At 42.9% G+C, this 13514-nt stretch overlaps 1 protein-coding gene across 1 annotated transcript in view; it reads right to left on the bottom strand.

The window, feature by feature from the left end:
• Window positions 1-13514, bottom strand: part of LOC137151773 (opsin-5-like) — a 118425-nt gene that overhangs the window by 43854 nt on the left and 61057 nt on the right. The window lies entirely within an intron of this gene.

The following is a 13514-nucleotide window of genomic DNA, read 5'->3' as shown; positions in this document are numbered from 1 at the left end:
CCTTTTGACTCGTCAGAACATGAATACATCAAGATTTTCCAAAAAATGTCTTGTGATTCTGTATGCCTCTATTTTTGGATGCTCAGCTTGAGATACAGTAGAAGGTGGCTGAATTTCAGGGAGTGATTGCTCAGCGCTTCCCAAAGATAGGAGGTACAAAGGGCCTAGAACCACGGAAGAAAATCTAAAATTCAATGAGAGCTGGATCAAGTGAGTCTAAGACAGGTATAATTTTAACTCCCCCGCCCCCCCCAATTCTTCAACACATATGATACATCAACTCTAAAGTTATTTATTACATGCTTTGACTCACTTAGGTTCACAGACACTTACCAACTTGTAAGTCATTCTACCCATCCTGCAAACACACACTCATCACTTCTGAATTTGTCCCACTAAGCTGATGTGTGAAGAAGTCTAATTGTGTCACTCCTCTCTTCTGGACCCTAACAGGATGGTATAAAAAGGTGCAAACTAAAGCAGGACACCCCCCACTTTAATTTACACATTCTTCTGGCTGGTTGGTTCTTAAATTACACCAGCCTGGATTCCCTTACATTTCAGAGAGTGGGTTTAAATAAATCAATGGGACTCTTGAGCGCAAGAGATTCTATACATCATCTCTGAATTTGCCCTCAAGAAATTCTTCAGCAAATGATATTCACCAACAAATAAATTAGAGAAAATAGTGAACTGCTTGCCCCTGCTCCAAACCTGGCTAGCTAGTAGTGCATTCACTAGTGTATTCCCAGCTCTCACTGCCCTATTGAGAATGCATCTTGCCCCCAAGAACAACTTTATAGCTATAAAGACCTATAAGAAATACACTAGGAGGTTTCAAGAAAGTCATGTCCCTTCCTATTTCCATGGTCTATGGAGGCTACTGCAATGTGGATGATGGGAATGGTAAGGTCTAGCTGCAGCTGTTCCTCAGAAGATGTGACAAATGACAGTTCCTATACAAATAGACTAACAAAAGTAAAGCAACATCCCCTAAGCATGAGTCTCTCCCATGCGTCATTGCCATAGGTAGATATAATTGCTCCTGGCAGCCTTTCCCCCTCTCAAGTTTCTCTGATTTTTTTTTTTTTAAATCAAGAAGCACAAAGTCCTAATGGTAATTTCACCCCTACCCCTACCACCATCCTTTAGCATAACAGCAGGAAATAATGCATTTCATACAACTTTGCACTTTTTATTTTAGTGCAGCATGTGAAATGTCAGAGAAAAAACAAGTTACAAAAATCACCTTAGCAACAGCCCAAGACTCCCCGTAGGGTCTGCACTTCACACTCTAGATCTGAGCTAACCACTGTATACACACATTCAGTAATAATGTCACAGTCATGCTTCGCTCCTGCAATACTGTAGGTAGAAGTAATCTGAATTCAGCTTGTTTGTCTTCACTTCAGCTTTTCTTACCCGAATTTGAATTTAGCCTTTTCTTAAGTTTCACTCTGAATATTCCATGGATTCTTTTAAAACAAATTGTTAGATCCTCAGCTGGTATAATCAAGTGTAGTTCCACTGAAATCAATGGAGTTACACTAATTCAGATGTCGAAGAGCTGGCTCATTTCTTTCAACTGCAATCATGCCTCTTAGTTGTCTACTTTCCTTAGCTTTATTAGCAGATGCATTTACTGGCAGGAATGTTCACAGAAACAGAGAATTAAGTCAACAGAAAGTGAAATTTGAATTTTATTCAGTTTACTTTTATAAATTATTCATTAACCACCAGCTGCAGCAGTTGAGATGCTGCTCTGATGACCGAGAGATCACTAAGCGATGTTTGGTCGCTGAGCAGATGGCATTCATTGTGAATTCTCACTTAACAGAGTGAGCCACATGAAGGCTGATTGGGCTAAACCAGACTTAAAAAATAATCACCTTGTGCCAGATCCTCTGCAGAAGGTTCCTGGGTTCAACCTCCCATGACATCTTGGTCAACTCTGAACCAAATCCGAACCAACCATGGTAGATGCAGACATTTAATGCACAAGTAGAAAATCAAGGACTTCCCGGCATGTGAATGTGGCTTCCCACAACAGACCAACCACCATATCACCACCTACTGCCCAATATATAAATACAAAGGAGGCATCACTGCAATAAATTCTGCCACTCCTGAGGTAGCCATCTGGCTCAATCAACTTCAGATGAAATTGTAGTTGCTGCTCTACACCAGGACTTTCTATATGAAAGCAGCAGCAGTGAGTATTCACACCAAAAGCCTGATTCTAAGATTTGCTACTGTCCTTTTACCATAGCATATGAGTGTCCTCAAAAGAAGGGGAATGAAGAGGGTCAGGATAATTGTAAAACAATCAGCCTAACTTTGATTCCAGGAAAGATACTGGAACAAATGATTAAACAATCAGTTTGTAAGCATCTAGAGAATAACAGGATTATAAGGAATAGCCAGCATGGATTTGTCAAGAGCTAATCATGACAAATCAACCTAATTTCCTTCTTTTACAGGCTTACTGGCCTAGTGGATAGGGGGAAGGAGTATACATGATATTTCTTGATTTTAGTAAAGCCTCTGACACTGTCCCACATGACATTCTCATAAGCAAACTAGTGAAATGAGGTCTAGATGGAATGGACTATAAGGTGGGTGCACAACTGGTTAAATGACCATGCCCAAAGTGTAGTTATCAGTGGTTTGCTGTCAAAATGGGAGAGCCCATTTAGTGAGGTCCTATAGGGGTCAGTCCTGGGTCGGACACTATTCAATATTTTAATTAATCACTTAAATAATGGAGTGGAGAATATGCTTATAAAATTTTCAGATGACACCAGGCTGTGAGGGGTGGCAAGCACTTTGGAGGACAAGAGTAGAATTCAAAACAACCCTTGACAAATTAGAGAATTGGTCTGAACTCAACAACATGAAATTCAACAAAGACAAGTGCAAAGTACTTCACCTAGAAAGGAAAAATCAAATGCACAAATACAAATCAGGAAATAAATGGATAGGTGGGAATATTGCTGAAAAGGATCGGTGGGAGGAGAGCTATAGTGGATCACAAACTGAATACGAGTCAACAATGTGATGCATTTGCATAAAAGGCTAATATTCTGTGGTGTATTAACAGGAGTGTCATATGTAAGACATGGGAAGTAATTGTCCTGCTCTGCTCGGCATTGGGGAAGCCTCAGCGAGAGTACTGTGTCCAATTCTGGGCACCACACTTTAGGAAAGATGTGGACAAATTGGAGAAATTCCAGAGGACAGCAACAAAAGTGATAATTGGTTTAGAAAACCTGACCTATGAGGAAAAGTTAAAAAAATGGGACCCGTTAAGTCTCAAGAAAGGAAGACTGAGGGGGGACCTGATAATAGTCTTCAAATATGTCGAGGACAGTGATCAATTGTTCTCCAGGCCCACCGGAAGAAGGACAATAAGTAATAGGCTTAACTTGCAGCAAGGGAGATATAGGTTAGATATTAGGATAAACTTTCTAACTATAAGGGTAGTTCGGATCTGGAATAGGCTTCCAAGGGAGGTTGTGGAATCCCCATCATTGGAGGTTTTTAAGAACAGGTTGGACAAATACCTGTCAGGGATGGTCTAGCTTTACTTGGTCCTGCCTCAGTGCAGGGACCTGGACTTGATGACTTCTCGAGATCCCTTCCAGTTCTATATTTCTATGATTGTATGAAGAGACAATAGCCAAAACAGCAATAATAGTCTAATTTTCCTTCCTACTTCCTCTGAGACAACCTGTTCAGATATTTCTGAAACAGGAAAAAAAAGCTAATATCTTCTCTAAAATTACTCATCATTAATAATTAGTCCAATTCTAATCTAAATATTAAGTCTTATAATTTGAGATGTGAATTTTCCAGATGCGCTTCAACTCTAGAAAATGCCATCACAGAGCAAATCTGGAATTCCTGAAATACATCTGGATTCCAGGTGTTTCAAAATATTCTGACCATTCTGTAAAGCCATTCAGCTTTCAAATGTATCTTCACCATGATCCGGAACAGTAACCTGGAGAATAACTTTTGCATCCCAAAATCCTGAGTGTGAGAATGTTTGTTATCCCAAAATGGCAGGATACATAAATGCCAGGAGATCTTGAAATCCCAGTGACTGAAATCCCAATTTACACTCCGTACTCAAGACAGGCCACACAAATAGGAGTTCTCTATCTGTAACAATATCACCAAAAGGAGCTGTGTCCCAGCAAAGCATCTCTCTAGGTAAAATAGGAAATACACTTATACAAGGCCTCTCAAACCTCTCACATCATCCCCAAAGTGTTTTACAAGAATTAAACACCACTGGACTTTAAACATAAAACATCACTTTTCAGTTTTAATTTACAAACAGATGACCCCTGATGAGCAGGAATTTGATTTCCCTGGATTCCACTTAACTGAGCCAAGTTATAGTGCATGATTCCAAGGGGATCAAAAATATTTTTTTACTGAAATGCCAACAAGTCTTAACAAAGTCCCACATACTGGACAATTAAAGAACGTGCCTGAGTCAATCTTTATCATCCTTGTCTAAATACTCACTGCCCCACACTTTCTGATTTACACTGAACCTTTACTACTACAGTTTTACCAATCTGGAAGAGAGGGAAGGCATTAATTACCATTGTCCAGGATTCAAGCAAGAGTGGATTATGCCACAATCATCTGTCTCAAAGTAGGTTTTTATATGACCATAGCTTTAACATCTGAGCACCTGGAGCATACATACTAAGAGCTCAAATTGCAGGACAGCCTAACACACTGCACCAAACACATTAGCTAATCTAAGAGCATGACTGAAAACAAAGGGAGACAAAAGCACAAAAGCAGCATGACATATACCAGGACTGTTTGATTGTTAGGATTTCTGTAAGAGGCAGGATGTTAAAATAAGAATGGTATTCTAGTGGGAGCCAGAGGACCGATTTCAGTATTGGATGACTTTCCAGGAGAAGATTGAACCTTATTCAAAATGTTGCGTTATATTAACTAGAGTTAGGGGACATCACATTCTGAGCAAAAATGTCAAAAACAACCATTCAGACAAAGGCCATTGACATGGCATGGATAAATATTTCCAGCCACTGCAGAACCAAGAAAATCATTTTCTGCCAATGTACAGCTTATTTGACTTTGCCTTGGTTGTCCTCAGCTCCTCACCATGATGATTAAAAGGGTCAGACTCAGAAATGGTAAGCATACACCAAGGATGTATGCTGTTGCCATCAGTATGGCTCATATTTATCTTGCTTATTTTATTGGTTGTATGAAACAATCCTCATCTCAGAGACCCAGATGCCAGCCACACTCCATAACCCAAAACAGCTGCATGACCACCACTCAGTGGGGTCTCTTTCCCCACATCCAAAATGTTAAACTCAGTGTTGCACGTTTCCAGATAAGGATGGGTTTAGCTTAGTTGGTTTGAGTATAACTGTCAGACTGGAATGCTGCCTCAGTATGCTGTGGGAAACGGGACTTGACCGGGTTGCTACGTCGCCCTGAATTCCAATTGCCTTGAGTTGGAAAGCTGTATTTGTTTCCTTACTATGCCCCACGCCTCTGTTTCCTGCTGCAACTTTTGGAAAGGTAGCATTTTGCCCCAAAATAAACACCACCACTTCGAACTACCTCAACTTCTTTATCCGCCACTTAGCAGGCAAGGATCAAACCACATCATAATCACAAAGAACAATAAACCACCAGTGAGGAGAGTCCCACTTATGGTTGGTTAACCACAGCAGTCATACAATGGGGATAAACACAGGAAATCCCAGATGCCCAACAAGGAACTTCTAATCCAATTGATGGAGACTCAATTCCAGCTGTGCCTTATCCCCAGATTATGGGGACTTCATTCCCTTTGGGATGGTGGCAGATGTTTGTGTGTAATTTGAGCTAGCAGTAGCAGGCCTTGGTCTCTACCACAGAGCTCCACTGTGTGGCCTGTAATGCCCACCAGGCCCAGCCAACTAGGCTGACAAATGTAGAAAGACCGGGGGCTATGGCCCTGTCCTCATGCTGCTCCTTTTCAGGCAGCTAGCACCACAAACAATGCTAGCCTTGGATATTTCCAGTGCTCCCAGTCACACTGTGAATGGCCCCTGTTCACAGGCACTGGAAAGGGAGGTTCTTTGCACCTTTTTCCACATCTGTTTAAGAGGATAACTGTACAGTAGTTCAGATAGCTTGGCCATGCATTCAACTACACTGGGACTCATTGTGCCTTTACAAAAGCTTTTAAAAGCAAAAGAAAAGAAAGAGAAGAGGAGGTAGATTTTTTTTTCTTCTTGTCTCTGTGCTACAGGCATCTGCTGACTTTGTATAAGTCCCAGAAGGGAGATGATAATGACGTCCTAAAATTGAAAAGGTCTACCCAGTACAGAGGGGATTGTGTGAATGAGCTGTGGAATTATTGCTATGACAGATCTATATTATTCTGCTCAAGAACACCTGGGGAGGGGGGGGAAACTAAATCCGGAAGTTTAGTAGCTCAGACTGAATGGCTGTCAGCAGTGAACTTAACAGTCATGTAACGCAATGGGACACTATGACAGGTTTCTTCCTGTGTTTGGTGCCTTCAATACCGAGCCAAGCTGTTAGCTCCATCTATCCAAATCATCCACAAAACAACCGTTCGGCCAGTAGCCACTAGAACAGGCCAAAGTCAAAGTGCCAAAAATGCACATGGATCTGAGTGTACCCACCTTTGAGTACTCTGTTACCACAGTGACGTGAATGAAGCAGGAGACAAATCAGGGACTCTTTAAGGAGGCAAACATATTGGGCTTAAATCTCAGTGCCTCTGTTCTTGCTCTTGGGGCAAGCATGAAAGGGTGGCTTGTGCAAGCTTGTTCTGGGGCAGCTGGGGCCTGCTCAGTCCCAGCATCACTCAGAGCAGCCTCACGTTGGTTCTAATTCAGGCTTTGCTTGCTGTCATGGGAAACAAAGATAAGTCCCTAGCCCCAACCCATTCCCTCCCTTTTCTGACATACCAGCTCTATGCGAGCCAGTTCCCTCCCTCACACCAGCCCTATTCCAGCGCAAGAGGTCCCTTGTGCAGGGAGTAGTCTCTGTGGGTGATTTTTGCCCCTTTATGCCACCAGAGCAGCAGAAAAGTAAATCATTGAAAGTGGGAATCAAGCCTATGTGTACAATTGTACTGCACCATTATTAGAAGATCTGTGTCACAGTTCCAGGGTCTCACAGCTCAAGCTATCACTTTTCTTGGGGAAGGAACGCACTTTCCTCTCCTTCCGGACAAGGGATTTGTTCTGCAATTCCCTTGCAATTCACTATGATTATCCCAGCAGATCTGACTTCAGTCCAGTGCCTGCACTTCTACTCTCTCTCAGGGGCAATGACAAGGGCTCACCAGGGACCAGCCAGCTTTCACAAATCACAGTACATCTACTTAGAACACAAGTATTACAGAGAAAACATAAAAATAATCCACACTTTTCACACATGCTAAACCTACAAGTTATTACCCACCATCCATATGGCATCCTGGTAGGTCCATACACAAGTCTGTCAGTTTTTACCCCCCCCTTCCCCGAGTGTGCCAAAATATGAGTCAGATCAGGCTGAGACTTTGTACAGTTTGGGAGCTTTATTTGCTGGCCCTCTTGAACAGAGTCAAAACAAGTATATGCAATTTCCCCCAGGGGATGGTAATAGGTTTGTTTACTTGTCTGGGGGTTTGCATTAATTATCCTCTAATAATTTTAATACCATAGGAAGCAAGGCAGGAACACAGACACATGCACCATTTGTTGCTATAAAAGTCTATGACTATTCCATGTCCCAAAAGCATCTGGCACACCTCTGTATAATAGGTCTCTGAAATTTCCATGCTTCCGTCTCACATCTATCACATCTCTCCCATCAGAAGAGAAAGAAGTTAACCCCTTTGCCCCAGGGGTCACACAAGGTGAGAGGGAAAACTGAGTCACCCATATGCTTTTATAAAAATAAATCTGAAGTTCCCGAGTTGTCCCAGCTTGGATTTGGGAAATCCACCATTGGAGCTGTGTTATCGCAAGCGTGCAAGGCCATTAATTGCATTCTGCTATGAAGGACAGTCTTGGAAACTTGTGTGAAATAGTGGATGGCTTTCCAGAAATGCGATTCCCTAACTGTGGCAGCAAGATAGATGGCACACATATCCCAATTTTGGCCCCAGACCATCGTGCGATAAAGTACATCAATAAAAAGGGGGTACTTCTCTATGGTACTGCAGGCACTTGTGGATCAACTTACGGATCAACTGCTAGTCAGCTTGCTAGAACATTGGGATGATTCCTAACCGAGATTCATACTTGGCAAATGATACAATTGCCACTCTGTATCAATTGAAGCTGCAACCGCTGTGACAAATAAAGGAGACAAATAAAGATTGCTGGTCTTTCAGAGAGCATGTCTTTATTAAATAACAATTAACAACACACACAAAATGCTGGACTGGAAGGCAGAAAGCAATGAGGGGCAGTGTGGGCTCTCGCAGCTGTGTGCAACTCCAGCTATCATTTTGGAAGCTCTCTGAAGGGCTGGAGTGAACAGAATACAGAGACAGGCTGGGAGGTAATAAAGAATGTGTGGGTGGAGTTTGGGGAGGGCATGGAAAGTGTTCTGTATCGGCTGTGTATGTGTGTGGGGGGGAGAACACATTAATTCAGTCTGAAGCATTAGTAGGGACTTTAACAGCTTCATTTACTCCTCCATGACTTTTATCATTTGTTCGTGACCTCTTAACACTTGCTCCTAGTTCTCCTTCCTCGCCTGACTCTCTATTTTCTGATTTTCATTTACACTGTGTTTCCATGCCCTATGTTCTTTTTTTTCCCTGCCTCTGAGGATTGGAACAATTCCTGGAACATGTCCTCTTTGCTCCTCCATGGTTGTTTTTCTTACTACCCTGGTGTGTCGGGGTTACCCCTCAAGGCCACATCTGTAGAAGCACAAGAAACGGTTAACAGAAGCATGATTCTTAGTGCACCAATGGCATTGATCCATTACAGTAAAATCATAGAATCATAGAGTTGGAAGGGACCTCAGGAGGTCATCTAGTCCAACCCGCTGCTCAAAGCAGGACTAATCTCAGCTAAGTCATCCCAGCCAGGGCTTTGTCAAGCTGCAGCTTAAAAAACCTCTAAAGATGGAGATTCCACCACTTCCCTAGGTAACCCATTCCAGTGCTTCACCACCCTTCTAGTGAAAAACATTTTCTTAATATCCAACCTAGACCTCCCCCACTGCAACTTGAGACCATTGCTCCTTGTTCTGTCATCTACCACCATTGAAAACAGCCTAGCTCCATCCTCCCAGGAACCCCCTTTCAGGTAGTTAAAGGCTGCTATCAAATCCCTCCTCATTCTTCTCTTTTGCAGACTAAACAAGCCTCGTTCCCTCAGCCTCTCCTCATAAGTCTTGTGCTCCAGCCCCCTAATAATTTTTGTTGCTCCGCTGGACTCTCTCAAACTTCTCCACATCCTTTTTGTAGTGGAGGGCCCAAAACTGGACACAATACTCCAAATGTGGCCTCACCAATGCCGAACAGAGGGGAATAATCATTTCCCTCTATCTGCTGGAAATGCTCCTACTAATGCAGCCCAATATGCTATTAGCCTTCTTGGCAACCAGGGCACACTGCTGACTCATATCCAGCTTCTTATCCACTGTAACCCCCAGGTCCTTTTCTGCAGAACTGCTGCCTAGCCCATCAGTCCCCAGTCTGTAGCTGTGCATGGGATTCTTCCGTCCTAAGTGCAGAACTCTGTACTTGTCCTTGTTGAACCTCATCAGATTTCTTTTGTCTCAATCCTCCAATATGTCTATGTCACTCTATATCCTATCCCTACCTTCCAGTATCTACCACTCCCCCTAGCTTAGTGTCATCTGCAAACTTACAAACAAAAATACACCCATTTGTCTCTGTTCCCTGGCAAGCGCACAGCTCGGCGAATGCCCAGAACATGGTGAGTTCTGCCTTGGGGGAGGGGACCCTCAAGATGAGAAAGTTTCTTGGTGGTTGGTAGGGGGAATCACTGCAGGTAGCTAGGGACAAAATTGTAAATTCTGCCACCAGGGGGTCATAGAAGCCAATATCTCACTCCTCAGAGTGAGCAGGGATGCTAGGGTGCACCTCCTCCAAGCGAGCAGCTTCAGATCAGGTCCATATGCTGTTCACCTGTGTGCAGCTTTGGTCCCTGCACAAGTGATTGCCGATTGATGCGGGAAAGTTTCCTTCAATGAGGGAAGGAACAAAGTAGCTCTGCCCAGGACCCTCTGGCAGAGGATTGGCGAGTACCTCCAGGAAAGTTTCTTAGAGATCTCTCTGGAGGATTCCCATGAAACCTCGGTGTGCATTAACACATTTTTCTGCCGCACTGCTTAGCGATACAGGAGAATGGGAAGCACACACAAACACAGCTACTCTTGTACATTTCTAGCCCTTCAACCAGTTGTATAATGCAAAAAAGCAAAGCACAGTTGTACTTAATATAACAGAACAGCATCAGCAAAAAAAAAAAAATCACTTACCAAAGCTCCCCTCTTCTGCATCCTGCGTGCCAGAGCTGGAAAGCTGGGACTGGCTTGAACCTTCCAGGGTCGAAAAGAGGTCCTAGCTCCCCATGTCACCAAAGGACTCGGTCCCCTGCTCTGCATCATCCTCCAACTCCACCTCCTTCTCCACAACCTCTTCCTCAGCGTTGACTCCAGTGTCTGCTGTCTCTGGCCCCACGAAAGTATCCAGGGGTCTCTTGGCGGTGGAGGGGGATCACGGCCAAGGATGGCTTCCAGCTCCTTTTAGAAGCAACCAGTCTTTGGCACTGCACCAGAGCAATGGTTTGACTCCCTAGCCTCCTGATATGCCTGCCGCAACTCCTTGATTTTTGCACAGCACTGCAGCTTGTCCCATTCAAAGTCCTTCTCCACCATCCCATGAGAAATCTGCCTGTAGGTATTGAAGTTCTCATGGCTCTCCCCATATGCTCAGCAGATCTAATGGCTCCGGTGTGCTCCAGGTGGGAGAGTGTTTACTGAATGGAGCCGCCATGGTCAGCTGGGAAAACACGATGTGAGCTCTCCACAGCGAGCAAACAAAGTGGAATTTCAAAAATTCCTGGGTCTTTAAAGTGGGAGAGGCAGATGGCTGCAGAGTTCAAATTGCTGACCAGAGCGGTCGGGATGGACATTGAGGGACACCTCCTGGAGTTCATTTACTGTGACAGAACCAAGCGCTGTGTCTACATTGACACTTTGTCGCTAAAAGTTTGCTCCAAAAAGCTCTTATGCCTCTTTTTAAGGTGGTTTTATTTTGTTGCCAAGTCAGGGGAGTTTTGTCGGCGGGCTGGGGACCTTGCTGGGATCAAAGCTGACTTTGATCGACAAAACTCGGTAGTGTTTCGGTCATGTCTACTACACTGGAGAGCTTACAGCAGCACAGCTGTACCAATGCAGTTGCACTGCTGTAAGATCTCTCGTGTACCTGCTCTATGCTGTCGACATGATTAAACCACGCCCAACAAGCAGCAGTAGCTATGTCGGCAGACGGAGAAGCTCTCCCGCCAACTGTCCACACCCACACACGTGTCAGGGTAACTTATGTCGCTTGGGGTGGAGGGGCATTTTTGTCACATCCCCAAGCAAAATAACTTACACCGACATAAGTGGTTGTGTAGACAAAGCCTTAGTGCTAGCTTACATTGGGAAGGCTTTGCCAATACAGCTATACTAGTATAGCTATACCTGCAGAGCCCCCTAGTGAACGTGCAGCTTATCTCCTTAAGTCAGTGTCTTTGTGCGAGCATAGCTACATTGGTCAGGGATGTGGATTTTTTCACACCCCTGACTGACCCAGCTACGCCAACAAAATCTTGTAGTGTAGACCCAGCCTTCAGTGGTTCTATATTACAAGTCAATTGTGTGAGTGTAAATCAGTAATTTATATGCCAAGTAATATCTCAAGTCTGCCCTCAGATAGACATATACAATTCCCATTAACTTCACTAGGAGTAGCATAGGTGAAAATAAGGACAGAATTGGGTCTTCTGTACTAATAAAACTTCATATTACTTCACATCATTATGTATATTGTAACCCACCTGCAAACATAGAAGACATTTCACTTGCTACTAAAATCTAGCCACCTATCAATTGGAAAGTGGCAGCTGTTTAATGATGCATAGCAACAGTGCACCCCAGCTTGGGTAACAAATAAAATGAAGAATGCAGTATCCAGTTGAAAATGTAGGCAAATTTTATGGGAGTAAAATATAATTACTAGCAATGGGCAGTTAGTAAAGCTAAGCAATTGGGAGATATTTTTCTGCAATTGTTTGTCTGAATAAGAAAGTCAATTTTTCTTTGATTATATTAACTACAGCTGGGCTCATTTTTTTGGTCTAAAAACATTGCATTTTTGGTTTGGAAAAAAAGATTTGGATCAACAAACATTTCACAAATGCATTTCAACTTCAGCAAATTATTTCAGAAACATCAGCACAAAATGTCTCACAAGGAGATTTAGGCACCATTCACAAAGCGAGGAGATGCCCTACTTATCCACCATAGCCCCAGGGCTAGTGCATTCATCTCAAATTTATAAACCCTACTCCACACTTGAACCCAGGTCTTCCTCCTCTGATGTAACGCCCTAACCATCAAGCTATTGGGCATTCGGAGGTGAAGCTATATCAGTACCTCCTGTTGAAGTTGCTCCACTTTGTGTTAAAACACCAGGCTATAGAATCATTCTCTCTCTGGTCCAATGAATGTTTAATTATTTATACATAATTAATCATTAAACTTCTTATACTTTCAGTTTAAGGTTGACCAGAAAATTTATTTTTAAACTGTGAGCAAACCAAAAATCAATTATTCGCACAGCTCTATTCGTAAGTGTTTGATATCAGCGAACGTTCTGGAACTTGAGCTTCATTAGTGTGAACACCAACAAAAAGCAGATTTTTAGCCTGAATACGCAAATATTCCCTGAAAGTATATGTCAAGATGTACATTAGTTGCAAATTTTGCATTGGTTAGTTGCATAAGTCAGGTGATTTTGTTTTACCCCCTGAATGGATGACTTATGTAATTAATCCAGCAACACAGAGAAAATTAGAAATGTGTTAATATACAATTCAAATTTTGCACTGTGCTACTGACCAAGGACAGACCCTGTAGTTTGAGAGAGCTGACAAGACTAGATGTGATGGGACAGCTACAGGCCAGAACAATGACAATCCAATGATAAATTACAGTAATAACTTAATAGTTCTATCATACAACAGTTAAAACAGGAGAACAGAATTTGTGGTGTCATCATGTACTCTATCAGTTGCAACGTCCTTTCTGGGGTTTTAAAAACGGCTACCATCACCCTGGACAAGATAGAGAGAATGCTGTTTGCTACAAAAGGAATTGGCAAGACAGAGAACAACATTCAGTGTGATGACACAGGATTCATAATGTCAGACCCTATAGCCCCTGAAGAGTTCCTAGATGTCCAGATTGCA

Source organism: Emydura macquarii, unplaced genomic scaffold (genome assembly GCF_026122565.2).
Source record: "Emydura macquarii macquarii isolate MOO-44397 ecotype Brisbane River unplaced genomic scaffold, CSIRO-AGI_Emac_v2 contig_212, whole genome shotgun sequence".
Taxonomy (NCBI): Eukaryota; Metazoa; Chordata; order Testudines; family Chelidae; genus Emydura; species Emydura macquarii.
This window is presented reverse-complemented; position numbering and strand designations above follow the sequence as displayed.